Here is an 11900-nt window from a genome sequence, read left to right on the forward strand (position 1 = left end):
TGTAAATGCATAGCATCTTTGCTTATTTGTGAATGGTACTGACTTATTAGTAAGAAACTGCATTGGTGTTAGTACTGCTCATGAAGTCTTGACTTATTAGCCATGATCGGCAGTAGTACTGAGCACTGGTCGTATGGTATTGGTTTAAGAGTCAAGAGCGACATTAATGTGTTTAACGCAGGCCGAAATGATTAGATCAAATCAATATGAGCATTAAATGCTTGACCGACCCTAAGGTCGAAGAAAACTAAATCGCTGGTCTAGTCTAAGGGCTAGTAACTTAGAGCTAGGGCCAAAAGGCTCAAGTGATTGAAACATCACATGGCTTAGGGTGCAGAGCCCCAGAGTGTGACTCATTAGTCACCTATACAGAGTGTGACTCATTAGTCACCTATCCAGAGAGTAACTCATTAGTCACCTACCCAGGGAGTGACTCATTACTCTCATTTCTGATTAGGGCTACAAGCCCCAGAATGATTACATGATCATTTATTGATATTGTATACATGCAGTAATAAGTTTTCTTGCTGAGCCTTGGCTCATGGGTACTATGTGGTGTAGGTAAAGGGAAAGAAAAGCTCATCCATCCTTGAGTGGAGAGCTTAGGTGGCGATGTGTACATATGCGACTGCTTGACCACCACGGCCAAGGTGTTTCTCAGGGTAACTAGGGTTTAACTCTATATTTTTCCGCTTAGGTCAACGGGTTGTAATTTTTATACTATAATGGCCATTTTTTGGATTGTAAATAACTTTCTAAACACTTTTATGGGCCCAAGTACAGTTTAATGTTTTAAATAAAATACATCCATTCCTTTTGATCGAGATTTTTCACCCAGGCCTATTAATGACACCTAGATGCACGTTTATAACCTAATGTCTCATTTAGCGAGTTAAGCACTATATAAAGTCCACGGTAACGATCTTGGAGTAACCAGGGCGTTACAACTTGGTATCAGAACGTGTCAGGTTTAGGGTTCTTGTAGACTGGCTGGGCATGTACACTCGCCACTAAAGACAAGCTCAACTTATGGTTTGGTAACTATTTATGTTGTTATGAGTTTAACTACTTAAATATAATATAAATGCTTTACCTGCCTACATGGATACATTAATAAGGTTAGGCCTTGACTGCTACATGATAAGCAAGAACGTGCTTATTAGTACTGATATTGCTAGAACATGATCATTTGCATTGTTAATTGTCAATTGTTAATTGCTAAATGTTATGATCTTGAATCAATATGTTTATCTGTATGATTGTGGAACATCGATGAATATCTACTTGATCTTGGACCGTATGCCGGGAAGAGGTTTAGTTATCACTACCTAACTGGTCTCGTTGATTATTGTAGCAAGGTTTAAGTTGATAATATGATTCAAGATAGGTAGACTCATCAGCTGACGAGGAAGATCAGGGCTAGAATGTCAAACAGGGTCAGAAAAATAACCAGAGTCAGATCCCTCAGCCAGCTCCTGATAACTAGCAATAGTTGCTTGTTGATTTGTAGGCCAGAGTTATGAGGCAGGAAGAAGAATTATGCCTCCTGAGACAACAAAAGGTTCCTGTAGGGAACGCTTTACCAGAGACACCACCTGCAACGGTGTCAATAGTGGAGTAGTTCCTAGAGGCTTAAAGTAAATGGGAACCTTTTTATGAAAGGTTCAAGAAACAGCACCCTCCAGTTTTTTAGTGCAATGCAGATCCAGCTAAGGCTGAGCAATGGATGAGCATGGTTACCACCATCCTTGAATTTATGAGGGTGTCTGGTAATGAGAGGGTGGCTTGTGCCACATATATGTTTTAAGAGGATGCTCGAATTTGGTGGGAAGAGATATCCCACACCCGAAATGTCAATGCCCTGAGCTGTGAAGAGTTTCAGACCCTGTTCAATGGAAAGTGTTATAATGATGCCATCAGGGCTGCAAAGGCTGAAGAGTTCAGCAGATTACTTCAGGGAAACACATCAATTTGATAGATTGGCAAAGTTTTCCATGGAGTTGGTGCCATTGATGGGACCAGGAGGGAGAGGTTTCTCCAGGGGCTACAGCCTAGAATTTCCTGGGATGTGCGTATCACCACTGTGGCTTGAGTTACTACTTATGCACAGGTAGTTGAGATGGCGCTCACAGCTGAGAGCACAGAGAACAAGATCTAGCGGGACAATTCAGCCTGAAGAGAGTTTAGGAGGGTGGGACTTCCATTTATGGGTTCAGGTATGGGCGGAGGCCCCAGTGATCAGAAGAGGAAGGCTCATGATGCCTTCCCAGCTCCAGGCTCTGACAGGCGACCATGTGGTATTTCAACGGGCCGCCAGGGTGGCATTGAGGCCTAGAAGACTTATCCTGAGTGCCCTAGGTGCAAGAGGTGTCATATGTGGGAGTGTAGGGAAAAAGCTTGCTTCTTATGTGGGGCAGTGGGACATTTCAAGAAAGATTTCCTGAAAAGAAGAACCCAGAAAGGCGGACAACTCGGCCCCAGCTCGATTGTTCACATTAAATCAGGCAGAAGCTGAGGTTTCACCCTTAGTAGTTACAGGACGACTTTCTAGTGCTGGAACCCCTTATACTATTTTGATTGATTCTGGTGCTACACATTCTTTTGTTGCTAGTAGAATTATTGATACACTGTGCAGACCATGTGATTATTATGCTGTGGGGTTTGGAACCGTATTACCCACTAGGAAGTTAGTAGTATCCAAAAGATGGGTATTTCAACTGTGGCTTGAGTTACTACTTATGCACAGGTAGTTGAGATGGCGCTCACAGCTGAGAGCACAGAGAACAAGATCTAGCGGGACAATTCAGCCTGAAGAGAGTTTAGGAGGGTGGGACTTCCATTTATGGGTTCAGGTATGGGCGGAGGCCCCAGTGATCAGAAGAGGAAGGCTCATGATGCCTTCCCAGCTCCAGGCTCTGACAGGCGACCATGTGGTATTTCAACGGGCCGCCAGGGTGGCATTGAGGCCTAGAAGACTTATCCTGAGTGCCCTAGGTGCAAGAGGTGTCATATGTGGGAGTGTAGGGAAAAAGCTTGCTTCTTATGTGGGGCAGTGGGACATTTCAAGAAAGATTTCCTGAAAAGAAGAACCCAGAAAGGCGGACAACTCGGCCCCAGCTCGATTGTTCACATTAAATCAGGCAGAAGCTGAGGTTTCACCCTTAGTAGTTACAGGACGACTTTCTAGTGCTGGAACCCCTTATACTATTTTGATTGATTCTGGTGCTACACATTCTTTTGTTGCTAGTAGAATTATTGATACACTGTGCAGACCATGTGATTATTATGCTGTGGGGTTTGGAACCGTATTACCCACTAGGAAGTTAGTAGTATCCAAAAGATGGGTCAGATCACTGCCAGTGACAGTAGAGGGCAGAGAGTTGTCAGTTGATTTGATAGAGTTGGTTATGACTGACTTTAACATGATTCTGGGTATGGATTGGTTAGTGAAGTATGGGGCAACCATAGATTGCAGAAGGAAGATGGTAACCTTTGAGCCTGAAGGTGAGGATCTTTTTATATTTGTTGGCATTGTGCATGGACCTTGTATACCTATGATATTTGATCTAAGGGCTAAAGATCTATTACAAGGAGGTTGGATAAGATTCTTAGCCAGTGTGGTTGATACCACTCAAGTCATGCCAGTGGGACCAGAGGAGACCAGACTAGTCTGTGAGTTTCTGGACATGTTTCCAGAAGATTTACCAGGTTTTCCACCACACAGAGAGATTGAATTTGTGATAGAATTGGCACCAGAGATGAAGCTAGTGTCTAGAGCACCTCACAGAATGGCCCCATAAGAGTTTAAAGAACTAAAAGTACAGCTGCAGGAGCTGTTAGACTTAGGTTTTATCAGACATAGCTTCTCACCGTGGGGTGCACCTATAATGCTCCAAAATCCCTAATGCGGTTTAATGGCTGGATTAGTAGGCCGGGAGGGCCATAACTGTTTAATTATGCCATTAAATGAATATATGCATGTTTTTGTGAATTATATTATAATATGATGTTATATGCATGCATGTGGGTCCACATTTGAATATTATGATGTTTTGATAATTTGGCCCATTGAGGGCAAATTTGTGTATTTGGGTGCATATTGTGATTTGTGAATGAGATCCCATTATTATGGAGATATATTCGAGCTATTCAGCATAAGACGATTTTATATTATGGATTAGCAGTTTTGTCATAACAGGGTCAATTATTGGGTAATAAGAATGTTTATTTGATGATAAATTGGGAGTTATTGAGATTAGGATGAAATTCTGGAAGTTTTGACTACAATGTCCCCCGGGGTGTTTTTGGGGCCCCGAGCACTAGGTTTTATTTGAGGTTACTTAAGCTTGAAGTAGCTTGTCAGATAGAACGTACGTTAGAAAACATTTCCTCTCTCCTTCGTTAGCTCATTTTACTATTTGAAGCGTTTTCGAAGATATCTTGAGTTCTAGGAGTCGGAATCAAGCGAGGATCGAGGCATAGCGATCCTAGGAAAGATTAGAAGCTTCTTGACCGAAGGATTTGATGAGAAAAAACCTAATCAAAGGTTATCTAAGATTAAAGTTTTGATTTTTTAGAGTTTCTAAGCTTAGAATTGGCTTTTGTGAATCATTGAGTTTTTGGTTCGTTTGAGCCTTGGGTTTTGATGGTTTTGGATCATTGGGAAGCTTGGGAACTTTGATTTGATGATTTGGTAATGTTTAGGCATGATTTTGGAGGCTTTGGGATGTTGAAAATCATGTTTGGGGGTGGCTCTGGGTTGGGGGTCGCGGCCCTGTTCTTGGGCGCCGCGGCCCTAGCTCGATGAAGCAGGTGGAGCAGTTTTTCCCTTGCTGGGCGTCGTGGCCCTTGATGTTGGGCACCGCGGCCCTTGCTCTTGGAGTGGCTGGGGGCCTTGGCCCAAGGTGCTAGGGCCGCAGCCCTTGAGCAGGGTTGAGCCCATTTCAGTGTTTTGGCCCTGGGAACATGGTTTTAGGCCTCGAGATCGTTCCTACTACCAAGATTAGTGGGGATTGATGTCCCAGAGGCTAGATCTTGGTTTGGGAACCCTTGATTATCATTTTATTGATGGTTCCCCATATTTGGTTATGACTAGGTGACCGCTAAAGGAATAAAAGCCAGATCGTTCTCAAGGGTCGTTCTTTTATTCATTCTCGCTCGAATCAGAGGTAAGAAAACTGCACCCCATATGTGACATGCATGATTATTCTTGAGGCATGTTGATTGTGTAAATATGGACATGGATTGATTATCGAATGCTTAGCAAATCTTGCTCACTTTTGCATGGTACTGACTAATTAGTCAGATTTGGCAAAGGTGTCAGTATCAACTGTGAAGCTAGGACTTATTAGTCAAGTTTGGCAGTGGTACTGGGCACTGGTCACACAGTGCTGACTTATAAGTCAGGACGGCCTTAGCGTGTTCAACGTAAGCTAATAAAGATTAGATCTAATCGACATCTGCATTAAATGACTCAGAAGAGCGTTAATGCCGGACCGACCTCAAGTTCGATGAAAACTAAAAGCGCTTGTGTGACTTACCCATCAGTCACTCATCTATTAAGTTAGAGACTTACCCATTAGTCTCTCATCTGTTAAGTTAGAAACTTACCCATCAGTCTCTCATCTGTTTAAGCTAGTGACTTTCCCAGCAGTCGCTCATCTGTTTAAGCTAGTGACTTACCCAGCAGTCACTCATCTGTTTAAATTAGTGACTTTCTTGTCAAACACTGATTATGGTTCACCAGAACCTCAAGTGATATTCACTCATCTATTTAAGAGCTATAAGCTCTGTGTGATTATAATAATAATCATTTGATAATGTTTATATGCAATACTGTGTTTTCTTGCTGGGCCTTGGTTCATGGGTGGTATGTGGTGCAGGTAAAGGAAAAGAAAAACTCACCTAGCCTTGAGTGGAGAGCTTAGGTGGTGATGTGTACATATGCGGCCGCTTGACCACCACGGCGAAGGAGTTCTCAGAGGAACTAGGGGTTTACCCTATTTTTGTTGCTTAGGTCGGCAAGGTTGTAAATTTGAAACAGTATTGACCATTTTGTGTTAAAAACAACTTGTAAATGTTTTGATGAGCTCATGAACAATTTTATATAATTAATAAAATATTTATTTTCCACCTTAGCCTGTTAATAACACTTAGAAGCACATTTTTAACCAAAGGACTCGGGTAGCGAGTCAAATTTCTGGTTCATCGTTCACCGTAACTGTTCTGGGGTAGCCAGGGCGTTACAGCGCCAGTACTGTTTGTGAAGAAGAAAGATGGTTCTCTAAGGATGTGTATTGATTACATAGAACTGAATAAGTTAACAATCAAGAATAAGTATCCTCTACCAAGGATAGATGATTTGTTTGACCAGTTGCAAGGTAAAAGGGTATTCTCAAAGATAGACCTTCGATCTGGTTATCATCAGTTGAGGGTCAAGGAGGGAGATATACCGAAGACTGCTTTTTGTTATATTATTTTATAATATAATGTAATATTATATTATTTTATAATATAATGTTTTAGATTAAATAAATGTGACATAGAGTGTCACATATTGTAACATATAATAGAGAGTTACATTATTTGGATATATGTGAAATATCCAAACATGTAACATATTTGGTGTTACAAATTCATCACAAATTTGTAACTCCTAAATATCACCCATTATTGTGTAGATTTGTTGTTACACAATACTGAGATGAATTTCTTAAAGCCATATGAGAAATGGCTGATAGAGATGTGATTTTAACTCCCATATTGTGTATGGAAGTTACAAAATCAAGTGGGAATAAATTGGAACGTTTTGGAAAAAACTGAAAAATGTGTTGCTGAAATTGACTGAGGGCCGCGGCGCCTGGAACTAGCGCCGCGGCCCTAATGCCTGACAGCTTCTATAATTTCAGTTTTTTATCCAACTTTGAACGATTCCAACAGCTTAGTAACTCCCAATTCTCTATTTTAATTCCATAAAACACCCAATTAATCATTGGTAACAGCCATGGGGGTTGGTGGAATTTGAAATTCAAAGGGTGTCTCTAAACTCTATAAATAGGATCCTAATGCTCACTTGTAAGACACACCATTTCTATCCACTAGAGCACTTGGCTAGAAACACCTTGAGGCTTGATTATTCCAGAAAGCATTTCCAAAATCTGAGAGAGATCCCTTAGTGCTTGAGTTAGGGGGAAATAAGCTTTTGGACAAAGGTTTTAAACCTTGTTCAAGTTGGTGATCCCCAATCCTCTTCACTTAGGTTGTGTAAGTGAGAGTTTGTTTGTGGTTTATGTTCTTCCTTTTATTCTATTGTTCTTCTTCTTATTCTCTTGTTTTATTTACTTGTATATTTTGTTTAAGAGTTGTAATCTCTTCATTTGGTCCAAACACTTTATTTTACTTGTAACTTTTGTTTTGAGTTGTACTTTACTATTCTCTTCTTCTTCATCATCTTCTTCATTTCCTTTGTTTTATTTGTATTTTTAGTTATAGAGTTGTAACACTTTATTTAATCAATCTTGTCCATTGTAATATTTTGCATAGAGTTGTAACATTATCTTACCATTTCCATTGAGGCAATATTATTTTTCCTAACACTTTTCGCACTAGATATGGGCATTATGAGTTCTTAGTCATGTCTTTTGGATTGACTAATGCCCCAACTGCTTTTATGGATTTGATGAACAGGGTGTTCAAGGATTATTTGGACCAGTTTGTGATCGTCTTCATCATTGATATACTGTTTTATTCTCAGTCAGAGTTAGAACATGAGCAACATCTGAGGCTAGTTCTACAAAGATTGAGGGAATACAGACTGTTTTCAAAATTCAATAAGCGTGAGTTCTGGTTATCTCTGGTAACTTTCCTTGGGCACATTTTCAGTAAGGATGGGATTAAAGTGGATCCAGTCAAGCTTGAGGCAGTCAGGGATTGGCCAAGGCCAAAGAATGTTTCAGAAGTTAGGAGTTTTCTTGGGTTGGCAGGTTATTACAGACGTTTCGTGGAAGGGTTCTCAAAGATTGCCACTTCATTAACTGAACTGACACTCAAGAATCAGAAGTTAGTGTGGTCAGACAGATGTGAGAAAAACTTCCTGGAACTAAAGCAGAGATTGATTACAGCTCCAGTTCTGAGTCTTCCAACAGATCAGGAGAAGTTTGTGATATACTATGATGCCTCACACCAGGTTTTGGGTTATGTTCTGATGTAGTTAGGGAAGGTGATTGGTTATGCATCACGTCAATTGAAGGAGTATGAACGGAGATACCCCACTCATGATTTAGAATTAGTGACTGTGGTCTTTTCATTAAAGGTATGTAGGCCTTACCTTTATGGGGTGAAGTGTGAGATTTATACTGACCATAAGAGCCTGAAGTACTTCTTCACACAGAAAAACCTGAACATGAGACAAAGACGTTGGCTGGAGTTGGTAAAAGATTATGATTGTGAGATTCTGTATCATCTAGGAAAGGCCAATGTGGTAGCAGATGCTTTAAGCCGGAAGGGTCCGGGATAAATTTTTAGTGCGAGGCTGATAGCCAGAGAATTAGCAGAGGATATGACCAGAGTTGGCATAGAGTTGTTAATGGGCCAGTTGGCCAACATTACTCTACAGTCTACGCTGTTGGAAAGAATAAAGGAAGGTCAGTTGGGTGATCCATAATTGATCAAGATCTGAGAGGATGTTTTAGCTTGGGTGTTCAGAGATTATACAGTGTCAGATATTCTTCTGTTGAGATACAAAGGTTGGATATGTGTTCTGTTAGACACTTCTATGAGGCGAGAGATTTTGGATGAATCTCATACTAATCCTTACTATTTGCATCTAGGCACCACGAAGATGTATCAGGATGTGAGATCACTGTATTGGTGGCCTGGGATGAATAAGGACGTGGTGGAGTATGTGGCTAAGTGCTTGACATGTCAGCAGATCAAGGCTGAGCATCAGAGGCCACCAGGGTTATTGCAGCCTCTAAACATCCCCGAGTGGAAATGGGAGAGCATCACGATGGATTTCATGGTGGGGTCACCCAAGACTGTAGGTCAACATGATTCAATATGGGTTATTGTGGATCGATATACCAAGTCAGATCACTTTCTACTAGTGAGGACTACCTATACAGTTGACCAGTATGCAAACCTCTATGTGAGAGAGATTGTGCGCCTTCATGGAGCACCGAGGTCGATCGTGTCAGATCAGGACCCCACTTTCACTTCCAAGTTCTGGGAAAGTTTACAGAGGGCCATGGGTACACAATTGAAGTTCAATACTGTCTATCATCCTCAAACAGATGGACAATCTGAGAGGACGATCCAGATATTAGTGACATGCTGCGAGCATGTGTGCTGGACTTTGGTGGGTCATGGAGTAAGTATCTACCTTTAATAGAGTTTTCCTACAACAATAGTTATCAGTCGACTAATGGGGTGGCACCTTATGAGATGTTGTATGGTAGGAAATGCAGATCTCCCATTCATTGGGATGAGACAGGAGAAAGGTTATACTTGGGTCCTGAGGCAGTTCAGAAGACCGCTGAGGCCATTGAGAAGATTAGAGCTCGAATGCTCGCTTCTCAAAGTAGACAAAAAATTTATGCAGATCCCAAATGCAGGAATTTGGAGTTCTAGGTAGGAGACTATGTTTTCCCTGGAGTCTCTCCATGGAAAAGGGTGAGAAGATTTGGGAAGAAGGGCAAGCTGAGGCCTAGATTAGTACGTCCATTTGAGATCCTGGAGAGGATTGGTCAGGTGGCCTACAAGTTGGCCTTACCATCGGAATTTTCGGTCATGCATAACATGTTTCATATCTCAGCTCTTCGGAAATATGTATCACATGTGACTCATGTATTGAGTTATGAGGATCTGGAGCTTGAGGCAGATCTCTCCTACGAGGAACAACCATTCCAAATACTAGACAGAAAGGACAAGGTCCTGAGGAATAAAACTATACATTTGGTTAAGGTATTATGGAGGAACAACAAGGACGAGGAAGCAACCGGGGAGCTGGAGTCAGATATGCAGAGTCAGTGTCCCGAGCTGTTCAGGTAAATTTCGAGGACGAAATTTCTGTAAGGGGGGGTAGTTGTAACGTCCCAAATTGATGGAATTTCATACTTGGTTATGATTATGTGACCGCTAAGGGTCTTAAGGACTAATTGTTCTCAAGGGTCGTTCTTTTATTATTTCACGCTCGCACCAGAGGTAAGAAAACTGCACCAAGTATGTGACATGCATGGTTATTGTAAATGCATAGTAGCTTTGCTTATTTGTGAATGGTACTGACTTATTAGTCAGAAATGACATTGGTGTTAGTACTGGTCGTGAAGTCTTGACTTATTAGTCATGATCGGCAGTAGTACTGAGCATTGGTCGTATGGTATTGGCTTAAGAGTCAAGAGCGGCATTAATGTGTTTAACGTAGACCGAAATGATTAGATTTAATCAACATGAGCATTAAATGCTTGACCAACCCTAAGGTCGAAGAAAACTAAAACACTGGTCTAGTCAAAAGGATAGCTACTTAGAGTGAGGGCCAAAAGGCTCAGGTGATTGAAATGTCACATGGCTTAGGGTGCATAGCCCCAGAGTGTGACTCATTAGTCACCTATACAGAGTGTGACTCATTAGTCACCTATCCAGAGAGTGACTCATTAGTCACCTACCCAAGGAGTGACTCATTAGTCTCCAATCTAATTAGGGCTGCAAGCCCCCATAATGATTACATGATCATTTATTGATATTGTATGCATGCAGTAATAAGTTTTCTTGCTGAGAATTGGCTCACGGGTGCTATGTGGTGCAGGTAAAGGGAAAAAAAAAGCTCGCCCATCCTTGAGTGGAGAGCTTAGGTGGCGATGTGTACATATGCAGTCGCTTGACCACCACGGCCAAGGTGTTTCTCAGGGGAACTAGGGTTTAACCCTATATTTTTCTGCTTAGGTCAGTGGGTTGTAATTTTTATACTGTAATGACCATTTTGAATTGTAAATATCTTTTTAAACACTTTTATGGGGCGATGTATAGTTTAATGTTTTAAATAAAATATATCAATTCCTTTTGACCGAGATTTTTCACCCTGGCTTATTAATGACACCTAGATGCACGTTTATAACCTAATGACTCATTTAGCGAGTTAAGTACTATTTAAAGTCCACAGTAACAGTCTTGGAGTAACCAGGACGTTACACTGCTGCTGCTACTGAGGTCGCTCCTGGAGAAGCTAACTTAGCTTCATCCTCAAAGGGCAAGGCCACAACTACTGCAAAACGAGCTGGAGGTGCTGCAAAACCTACTGGGGAAAAACTTACTGCTAAGAAAGCCAAACAAGTATGTTTCCACTGCAAGGAGACTAGGCATTGGAAAAAGAATTTCCCAACTCTCAAGGCTAGAGGAACCCAAGCTACTTAGTAATTGGACACAAGTAAAGGAAGGCGAGCTGAAGTTTAGAGTAAAAAATGGAGCGTTCATGAACGTTGAAGCAAGAGTACAAGCTCGTCTAAATTTTGGAAATAAATATTTAGTTATAAATAATGTTTATTTTATTCCAAACTTTATTTGGAATTTAATATCAATTTCTTTATTACATCAATAACATTTTGCTATAACTTTAACAAGTTTTAATATATCAATTTCATTGAATGAATGTGAATTGTGTGTTAGATGTATAGAAAATGATCTATACCTTTTACGACCTATCAAACCCTCCGCTTTTAATAACGAGTTATTTAAGGTAGCTAGATCTTGGACCGCCAAACGACAAAAGATTGATAACGATAACATGACGTATCTTTGGAATCTTCGACTTGGTCATATTAACTATGATAGGATCAAAAGACTAACAAAGGCTGGGCCTTTGAGGGAACTCACAATGGGTGACCTATCTATTTGTGAATCTTGTCTCA

This window comes from Humulus lupulus, chromosome 7 (genome assembly GCF_963169125.1).
Source record: "Humulus lupulus chromosome 7, drHumLupu1.1, whole genome shotgun sequence".
Classification (NCBI taxonomy): Eukaryota; Viridiplantae; Streptophyta; class Magnoliopsida; order Rosales; family Cannabaceae; genus Humulus; species Humulus lupulus.